This window comes from Pristiophorus japonicus, chromosome 6 (assembly GCF_044704955.1).
Source record: "Pristiophorus japonicus isolate sPriJap1 chromosome 6, sPriJap1.hap1, whole genome shotgun sequence".
NCBI classification, from domain to species: Eukaryota; Metazoa; Chordata; class Chondrichthyes; family Pristiophoridae; genus Pristiophorus; species Pristiophorus japonicus.
The window spans coordinates 246,410,880-246,421,626 of record NC_091982.1 but is presented as its reverse complement, the minus strand read 5'-3'; the positions used below and the strand labels follow the sequence as shown (position 1 = coordinate 246,421,626).

General features: G+C 51.7%; 1 pseudogene; it reads left to right on the top strand.

The window, feature by feature from the left end:
• Window positions 1-9,871: 9,871 nt before the first annotated feature.
• Window positions 9,872-10,216, top strand: LOC139266284 (ATPase inhibitor B, mitochondrial pseudogene; annotated as a pseudogene).
• The last annotated feature ends 531 nt before the right edge of the window (window positions 10,217-10,747 follow it).

Sequence of the window (10,747 nt, the reverse complement as noted above, 5' to 3'; positions counted from 1 at the left end):
GGGGGTGGGGGGGAAGAGGAGGGGGTGGGGGGGAAGAGGAGGGAGGTGGGGGGGAAGAGGAGGGGGGTTGGGGGGGTTGGGGGGAAGAGGAGGGGGGGTTGGGGGGAAGAGGGAGGGGGGGTTGGGGGGAAGAGGAGGGGGGGTGGGGGGAAGAGGAGGAGGGGTGGGGGGAAGAGGAGGGGGGTGGGGGGGAAGAGGAGGGGGGATGGGGAAGAGGAGGGGGGATGGGGAAGAGGAGGGGGGAGGGGGGAAGAGGAGGGGGGGGAAGAGGGGGAGGGGGAAGAGGAGGTGGGGGAGGGGGGGAAGAGGAGGTGGGGGAGGGGGGAAGAGGAGGGGGAAGAGGAGGGGGGAAGAGGAGGGGGAGGGGGGAAGAGGAGGGGGGAGGGGGGAATGGGGAAGAGGAGGGGAAGGGGAAGAGGGCGGAGGGGGAAGGGGGAAGGGGAAGAGGGGGGGAGGGGGGAAGAGGGGGAGGGGGGAAGAGGGGGAGGGGGAAGAGGGGGAGGGGGGAAGAGGAGGAGGGGGGGAGGGAGGGGGAAGAGAGGGGGGAAGAGGGGGGGAAGAGGGGGGAGAGGGAGGGGAGAGGGAGGGAGGGGAGAGGGAGAGGGAGGGAGGGGAGGGAGGGGAGAGGGAAGGGAGGGAGGGAGGGGAGGGGAGGGGGGAGGGAGGGACGGGAGGGGGAGGGAGGGAGGAGAGGGGGGGAGGAGGGAGGGTCGGGGAACAGGAGCGGGTGTCGGGTCGGAGGGGGAGCGGGTGTCGGGTCAGGGGGGAGCGGGTGTCGGGTCGGGGGGAAGCGGGCCTCGGGTCGGGGCAGGGGGGAGCGGGTCTCGGGTCGGGTCGGGGGGGGGAGCGGGTCTCAGGTCGGGTCGGGGCGGGGGGAAGAGCGGGTCTCGGGTCGGGGCGAGCGGGGGGAGCGGGCCTCGGGTCGGGGCGGGGGGGGGAGCGGGTGTCGGGTCTCGGGTCGGGGCGGGGGGGGAGCGGGTGTCGGGTCTCGGGTCGGGGCGGGGGGGGAAGCGGGTGTCGGGTCGGGGCGGGGGGTCGGGAGCGGGTGTCGGGGCGGGTCGGGTCTCGGGTCGGGGCGGGGGGGGAGCGGGTGTCGGGTCTCGGGTCGGGGCGGGGGGGGGAAGCGGGTGTCGGGTCGGGGCGGGGGGTCGGGAGCGGGTGTCGGGGCGGGTCGGGTCTCGGGTCGGGGCGGTGGGGGGAGCGGGTCTCGGGTCTCCGGTCGGGGCGGGGGGGGTGTGGAGCGGGTGTCGGTTCGGGTCTGGTCGGCGGTGGGGGGGGAGCGAGTGTCGGGTCTGGTGGGGGGGAGCGGGGGGGGAGCAGGAGCTGGCCGTGGGAGGAGCCTCATTCACGCAGCCCCAGTGAGGCCATTCAGCCAGGGCTAGGGGCTGCGTGCTTCGGGCCCCTCCCACACAGTTCGGCGCCTGGAGCTACTGCACTTGCGTGCCGACTGTAGCGCGCATGTGCAGAGGTCCCGGCACTGTTTTCAGCGCCGGGACCTGGCTCCGCCCCCCACAGCTCGTGCTGGCTGCGCCGAGTGCCACAGGACCTGTAAGTCGGTGGAGAATACCGAGGATTTTTTTAGGCGCCGTTTTAGGCGCGAAAAACAGGCGCCCAGCTCGGAGGGGCGCCCGTTTTTTTTCTTGTGGAAACTTGGGCCCATAGAGAGGGTTAAAAATAATTACATACAATGGGCTAGGTTTTCGGATTTCAGTGGTGATTTTACGCCAACATTACCGTTTTCGCTGCGCTACCGTTTGCAGGCCCAACTTTCGGCTTTACTTTCATCGGTAAAATCGGCAATGCACGAGGATTCGTGGCGCAAACCGAGAGTTTCCGCAAATGTAGTTCGGGGTCAGGAGTGCTGCGAGAGAGGCCTTGGGAGGGGGAGCAAAACAAAAATAGCAAAAAACAAAAAAATACATTCACTAAACAATGAAAAAACACTTACGTACTAAATCGCTGCAAAATAATTAAAAAATGAAAACTTTAACTTACCTTTTTGTAGGTCTTCATACTTACCGCTGCTGGCAGGGCTGCACTGACAGGTTTGATCCTGTCAGTATTCTGGGCGCGTGTACGTGTCCCGAGAGTGCCGAGCTTGCGACGCAAACGCAATCCGCATCGTTGCACGTTGGCGCACCTCTCCACAGCGGTACATGGAAGCCGAGGGGGCCGAGGACCGGGTTTCCGTCGCGGAGCGTCAAATCGCGGCGAAAACCCAGTCGCAATATCGGCAAAAATCTAAGCCTAATAACAAACAGGCCATTCGGCCCAACCAATCCGTGCCGGTGTTTATGCTCCACTGGAGCCTCCTCCCGTCTTTCCTCATCGAAATCTATCAGCAAAACCCTCTATTCCCTTCTCCCTCATATACTTGTCTAGCTTCCCCTTAAATGCTATTCACTTCAACCACTCCCTGTGGTAGCGAGTTCCACATTCTCACCACTCTCTGGGTAAAGAGGTTTCTCCTGAATTCCCGATTGGATTTCTTGGTGATTATCTTATATTAATGGCCTCTAGTTATGCTCTTTCCCACAAGTGGAAACATTCTCTCTGTATCCACTATATCAAAACCTTTCATAATTTTAAAGACCTCTATTAGGTCACCCCTCAGCCTTCTCTTTTCTACAGAAAAGAAACCCAGCCTGTTCAACCTTTCCCGATATGGATACCCTCGCATTTCTGGTATCATCCTTGTAAATCTTCTCTGCACCCTTCCCTGTGCATCAATATCCTTTTCCTAATAAGGCGACCAGAACTATACACAGTACTCCAAGCAGAGGACATGGACAAATGGAGAGATAGACAGGGACACGACATAAGGAACAGAAATAGAGAACGAAAAGAGAGAGAGCGCGAAGGCAGACAGGATGAGAGAGAGGTAGAGAGGAGGAACAGAGAGAGAGATGGACAAGGCAGAGAGAAACACAGAGGACAGAGAGGAAGAAAGAGAGTCTGGTAGAGAGAGAAAACAGATAGCGAGAGAGCAGGACAGAGAGTGAGGATCCTGCCAGAGTGGGGGTGGGGAAATAATACTTTCTCTGGGCTTGTTATTCATCGAGGTCAATTTTCATCCCCATTTTCGGGCAGCGATGGGTAGTGTCATAATGAAAATGAGAGTGCAGAACCCTGAATGTGTGAGTGTGTGATTGTGGGCAGGGCTATACAAGTTGCATCGGAAAGACGACGCCTGTGACAGGGCAGCACTCCCTCAGCACAGATAGAGAACTGGTCAGCAGACAGGAAGCAGAGAGTCGGGATAAACGGGTCCTTTTCAGAATGGCAGGCAGTGACTAGTGGAGTGCCGCAGGGCTCAGTGCTGGGATCCCAGCTCTTACAATATACATCAAAAAATTTGATAATGAAATTGAGTGTAATATCTCCAAGTTTGCAGATGACACTAAACTGGGTGGCGGTGTGAGCTGTGAGGTGGACGCTAAGAGGCTGCAGGGTGACTTGTACAGGTTAAGTGAGTGGGCAAATGTATGGCAGATGCAGTATAATGTGGATAAATGTGAGGTTATCCACTTTGGGGCCAAAAACACGAAGACAGAATATTATCGGAATGGTGGCAGATTAGGAAAAGGGGAGGTGCAATGAGAACTTGGTTTTCTTTGTTCATCAGTCATTGAATGTTGGCATACAGGTACAGCAGGCAGTGAAGAAGGCAAATGGTATGTTGGCCTTCATAGCTAGGGGAGCAGGGAGGTCTTACTGCAGTTGTACAGGGCCTTGGTGAGGCCTCACCTGGAATATTGTATTCAGTTTTGGTCTCCTAATCTGAAGAAGGACGTTCTTGCTATTGAGGGAGTGTAGCAAAGGTTCACCAGACTGATTCCCGGGATGGCAGGACTGACATATGAGGAGAGACTGGATCAACTGGGCCTTTATACATTGGAGTTTAGAAGGATGAGAGGGGATCTCATAGAAACATATAAGATTCTGATGGGACAGGACAGGTTAGATGCGGGTAGAATGTTCCCGATGTTGGGGAAGTCCAGAACCAGGGGACACAGTTTTAGGATAAGGGGTAGGCTACTTAGGACTGAGATGAGGAGAAACTTCCTCACTCAGAGAGTTGTTAACCTGTGGAATTCCCTGCCGCAGAGAGTTGTTGATGCCAGTTCATTCGATATATTCAAGAGGAAGTTAGATATGGCCCTTACGGCTAAGCAGATCAAGGGGTATGGAGAGAAAGCAGGAAAGGGATACTGAGGGAATGATCAGCCATGATCTTATTGAATGGTGGTGCAGGCTTGAAGGGCTGAATGACCTACTCCTGCACCTATTTTCTATGTTTCTACATTTCTATCCTTCCTTAAATACGAAGACCAAAACTGTAAGCAGTACTCCAGGGGTGGCCTCATCAATACCCTATACAGTTGTAGCAGGACTTCTCTGCTTTTATATTCTATCACCCTTGCAATAAAGGTCAACATTCCATTTGCCTTCTTGATTACTTGCTGTGCCTGCATACCAACTTTTTCTGTTTCATGTACAAGGACCACCCCTAGGTCTCTCTGTACTGCAGCACTTTGCAATTTTGCTCCATGTAAATTATAATTTGATTTTCTATTATTTCTACCAAAATGGATAACCTCACATTTTTCCACATTATACTCCATCTGCCAAATGTTTGCCCACTCACTTAGCCTGTCTATATCCCTTTGCAGATTTTTTGTGTGCTCCTCACAATTTGCTTTCCCACCCATCTTTGTATCATCAGCAAACTTGGCTATATTACACTCGGTCCCTTCATCCAAGTCAGTAATGTAGCTTGTAAATAGTTGAGGACCCAGCACCGATCCCTGCGGCACCCCACTAGTCATTGTTTGCCAACCGGAAAATGACCCATCTATCTCAACTCTCTGTTTTCTGTTAGTTAGCCAATCCTCTATCCATGCTAATATATTACCCCCAACCCTGTGAGCTTTTATCTTGTGCAGTAACCTTTTATGTGGCACCTTGTCAAATGCCTTCTGGAAATCCAAATACACCACATCCACTGGTCACCGCCCCCCCCCCCCCCTTATCTACCATGTTCATTACATCCTCAAAGAACTCCAGCAAATTTGTCAAACATGATTTCCCTTTTATAAAACCATGCTGACTCTGCTTGATTGAATTATGCTTTTCAAAATGTCCTGCTACTGCTTCCTTAATAATTGAGTTCAAGTTCTCCACGATGAGGCGGGTAATTGGGAACCTTGTCGATGAACTGGTTGGGTTCAGTTTGATTGTTAAACCTTTGCTAAAAAGTCAGCTAGTTCTTTACAGCAAATGTGTAGATGTGAATTTTTGAGCAAAGAACACATGAAGCAAATACACTACAGCTGGCAGGGCTGATGTGTACCTCAACTGCATTTATTATCCTCTTTGGATATCCTGCACGGATTGATAGTTTGTTGGACTACCTTGTTTAGAAATCCCTCTATGTCCTCGCCCCTCCCTATCTCTGTAACCTCCTCCAGCCCCACAACCCCTCCCCTTACCCACCCCGAAATGGCTGCGCTCCTCTAATTCTACCCTCTTGAGCATTTCCAATTGTAATCACCCATTGCCTGGGCCCTAACCTCTGGAATTCGCTTCCTGAGCCTCTCTACCTCTCTCTCCACCTTTAAGATACCCCATAAAAACCAAATTCTTTGACCAAGCTTTTGGTCACCTGTCCGAATATCTCCTTATATGCCTCAGTGCCTGATTTTGTTTGATAATCGCTCCTGTGAAGCGCCTTGGAGCATTTTGCTATGATCTTCTTAGGCGATCCCTCGTATCGAGGATGACTTGCTTCCACCAAAAAGGGATGAGTTCACAGATGTTTCAATAAAAGGACCCAATATTCCAGGTCCCGAACTACATCCTGAAGGGTGGAAATGCCTGTGTGTGGATTTTTTTTTATGTGGGGTGGCCGTTACACACCAGTCACCACACAGGCTTGACAGAGCTCGATCTTGGTCCAATGGCAAGGATTAACCAAGACAACTGGAGACCAGCTCTGCTGCACGACCTAGTGCGCACACACATATCGCAGTGTGGGCTGGGCCATGCTGCCCCTGGGCCTTCGCCTCTTCTGGCCCTGAACTCTCGCCTCTCCTGGGCCCCGATCACATCGCTCTGCAATCTCTCGCCGCTCCTTCACCTCGACCTCGCCGCTCCTGCTGCACCTGCCCATGCTCCAATCAGGGACCCGGGTTACGGTGACGTCCAATCCAGCCGCCCTCCCGGACTGGTTCGTGCCCGTACCTTGCAGTGACCTGCTGCTGATGGTCTCTTGCAGCTCTTTACTATGTTAAAGGCACAACAACAACAACTTGTATTTATATAGCACCTTTAACCTAGTAAAACTATGAAGTACTATGTTCGACAGTTGTGTGAGGTTTTCTCTCTGGGCGAGGGGGCTGAAGGGCTGGAATGGGACTCACTTTTGAGCTGGGGATTGCAGGAGAATCTGTCTGCGTCTAGCGGAGCGGCATTTTAAAATGTTGGAATGTGGGCGTCGCTAGCAAGGCGAGCATTTATTGCCATCGAGAAGGTAGTGGTGAGCCGCCTTCTTGAACCGCTGAAGTCCGTGTGGGGAAGGTGCTCCCACAGTGCTGTTAGGGAGGGAGTTCCAGGATTGCGACGATGAAGGAAAGGCCGATATATTTCCAAGTCAGGATGGTGTGTGACTTGGAGGGGAACTTGCAGGTGATGGTGTTCCCATGCGTCTGCTGTCCTTGTCCTTCTAGGCAGTAGAGGATGTGGGTTTGGGAGGTGCTGTCAAAGAAGCCTTGGCGAGTTGCCGCAGTGCATCTTGTAGATGGTGCACACTGCAGCCACGGTGCACCGGTGATGGAGGGAGTGAATGTTTAAGCTGGTGGATGGGGTGCCAATCAAGCGGGCTGCTTTGTCCTGGATGGTGTCGAGTTTCTTGAGTGTTGTTGGAGCTGCACTCATCCAGGCAAGTGGAGAGTATTCCTTCACACTCCTGACTTCTGCCTTGTAGCTGGTGGAAAGGCTTTGGGGAGTCAGGAGGTGAGACACTCGCCGCAGAATACCCAGCCTCTGACCTGCTCTTGTTGCCAAAGTATTTATGTGACTGGTCCAGTTAAGTTTCAGGTCAATGGTGATCCCCAGGATGTTGATGGTGGGGATTTGGCGATTGTAATACCATTGAATATCAAGGGGAGGTGGTTAGACTATCGCTTAATGGACATAGTCATTGCCTGGCACTTGTGTGGCACGACTGTTACTTGCTGCTTATCAGCCCAAGCCTGAATTTAATGTAATGTTCACTTTGGCTAGACACGTGATTGTGCAACGAAGGAATGCTGTGTTTTATAAGGGGAGAAGAATAAACCTGAGTATTTTAAATATAGGCTAAAAGATCATTATAAGGCTCTGTGGATGTTTTATTCTGAAAGGAATTTAAGGATGGCATTTTTTGAGCAGTTTGTGAAGTAGAACAGATTAATATCATGGGAGACCAATTAAGTTTAGTTTTCGATGATAGGTGGTGGAGGAATAACTGTGCGAAGTGGCAGAATGGTCGGATTGTTTATGTTTTGGTCATGACTCTGTTTCTGTTGCTGAAAACTGGAGCTGGGTGATTGTATGGTACAATGGAACGACCACAACACTATCAATGTTTTTAATTTTGAATAATTCCAATTAAAAAATAACAATCATTAGCACTCTCATCTCTGAGTCAGAAGGTTGTGACTCCAAGTCCCACTCCAGAGAGTGGAGCACATAAATCCAGGCTGACACTCCAGTGCAGTGCTGAGGGAGCGCCGCACTGTCGGAGGGGCAGTACTGAGGGAGCGCTGCACTGTCGGATGGGCAGTACTGAGGGAGCGCTGCACTGTCGGAGGGGCAGTACTGAGGGAGCGCTGCACTGTCGGAGGGGCAGTACTGAGGGAGCGCTGCACTGTCGGAGGGGCAGTACTGAGGGAGCGCTGCACTGTCGGAGGGGCAGTACTGAGGGAGCGCTGCACTGTCGGTGGGGCAGTACTGAGGGAGCGCTGCACTGTCGGAGGGGCAGTACTGAGGGAGCGCCGCACTGTCGGAGGTGCCGCCTTTCAGATGAGGTGTTAAACCCGAGGCCCCGTCTACCCTCACTGGTGGCCGTAAAAGATCCCATGGCACTATTTGAAGAAGAGCTGGGTAGTTCTCCATGGTAAATAATTTTGTGCCAAAATTTATCACTCAACCGACATCACTAAAACAGATTATCTGGTCATTACCCCATTGCTGTTTGTGGGAGCTTGCTGTGCACAAATTGGCTGCTGCATTTCCTACATTACAACAGACTACACTCCAAAAAGTACTTCATTGGCTGTGAAGCGCCTTGGGACATCCTGAGGTGATGAAAGGCACTATAGAAATGCGAGTTTCTTTTCTTTTTTCTTTTCACTGTCATTGACAGACGAGCCAGATAAACTCAATTGGCTGCTTGAGGTCAGGAGCTGGACAGCATGAGGCAAGGAATGGTGCTCGCTGTGTGGGGTCGTCACTCATCACAACCCCGGATGGATATTGAAAGATACAGATTGTGTATCCTCCCCCACTTAGTGACCAGACATCCCAACACCTGCCCACAGGTGAGCTACGTTTGATAGCAGAACTAACAGGTCTGCCCTCACACAACACCCTGAGCCACAGGTCACACAAGGGTCAAGTATTTGTGCAATGCTTCATTAAGCCGGAGGCGAGCTATCTTTAGACAGGCTGCAGGAGGGAAGCTGTCGTTAGGCTGAGAATTGCCCAAAGCATTAGAAATTGGAAGAGCTAAAATTACAACAAGCAGGGAGCAGAGCAGAATATTAACAACATCAATAATAGAGAGACAGAACCCAGAGACACACACAGATAACAAGAGAGATTCGGAGAGAGATGGCCAGAGACAGAAAGAGAAAACACAGAAACAAATAGGCGGATAAAGAGCATTAAACGAGCCAAATAAACAAGAGAAATTGAGTCAGACAGACAGACAGAGATATACAGACAGACAGACAGAAATACACAGACAGAGATGCCCAGCAGACAGACAGAGCGATGCACACAGACAGGCAACGATACACAGACAGACGGAAACAAACAGATAGATAGGCAAGCAGAGAGAAACAGCGAGAGGCACAGACAGGGCAAGCACACAGCGCTAAGTTGAGACCGAGACAAACACACACAAACGTGGAAAGCAACAGAGACACAGATGGAGAGGGAAAGACCCAGTGTGTAAGGTGAATAGACTAAGTGAGATGCATAGAAATGGAGACACACAAATAGGCAGAAAGACAGAAACAGTTAGAAAAACAGGCATACAAAAATGGAGTGACAGAAAGAGGTGTGCACACAAAACAGAGAAAGACTCAAATAGACAAAGGCAGAGAGACAGATAGAAAGAAAAGACTTGCATTTTATTAGCACCTTAGATGGCCTCAGGACGTTCCAAAGCGCTTTACAGCCAATGAAGTACTTTTGGCGTGTGGGAAACGCGGCAGATAATCTGTGCACAGCAAGCTCCCACAAACAGCAATGTGATAAATGATCGAATAATCTGTTTATATTAAATCATGTTGATTGGGAGATAAATATTGGCCAAGAGACCGTGGAGAACGCTTCGCAATCATGCCATGGGATCCTTTACGTCCTTTTGTCGACAGTGCAGCGCTCCCCTCAGCGCCAGCAGCGGACGCGTGAACCTGGCTCTGGGGTCCAAGTGTCTCGGGGGCAGTGGGGCTGGAATTGTTGGCTGAAATCACATGGGCGAAACCACGGCAACGATACACTCAGGGGCCAATCGGATCTTGCGGCCTCTGACATCACAATGGCATGCCAGCCTAGCTCAGCCTTGCGGGCGGCTCGGAGACACTTTGGCAACACCGCAACGATGGCCATGGGTCTGGTGGGCTGCCACCTGAGGAACGCCCTTCTGAGAAAAGCCGGGACCTGTTTCAGCGCAAGCCAGTTTCGAGCGGTGGGCCTGGGGCCCAGGAAGAGCGCCAACGGAGCGGTCCGACGGGGTGGGGGGGCTTTTTCGAAACGGGAGGAGGCTATGGAAGCAACGTACTTCAAGAAGAAGGAACAGGAGTTGATTGAGGCGATGAAGGCTCATCATAATGAGGAGATTGCTACTCAAGAGAAGGAGATCGAACGGTTACAGGAGAAGATTAAGTGGCACCAAGAGAAAATGAGGCAAATTACACCATCAGCAGTCAGGAAATTGACTAAATGAACCGGCCCCACTGCTTGTGGGTGACGTGCGGTACATCTCACAAAGCAGGCATGTACTTTTGGAGTAAATTGTGTCTTGCTAAATAATAAAGGCAGTATTATGGGTTATTCTGTGCCCTGAACTTTCGGCTTTGTCAGGTCTGTCGAAGCTCGGAGGGAGGCTGAGTTATTTGGGTTCACCTTTGATGAGTTGGTCACACATTCACTTCGGAGCAGGTTGTGGGTTCAAGCCCCACTGCGAGACTTCATCACATCATCCCAGTTACACCCTCCAGCAAGGACAGCTTGCCTTTACATTTAATGTGGTAACCATCGCAAGGCGCCTAACAACAATAATTCACATTGATATAGCGCCTTTAACGTAGGAAAACATCTCAAAGCGCTTCACAGGAGCGATTATCAAACAAAATCTGACACCAAGCCGCTTAAGGAGATATTAGGACAGGTGACCAAAAGCTTGGTCAAACAGGTAGGTTTTAAGAAGCGTCTTAAAAGGAGAAAGAGGTGGAGAGGTTTAGGGAGGGAATTCCAG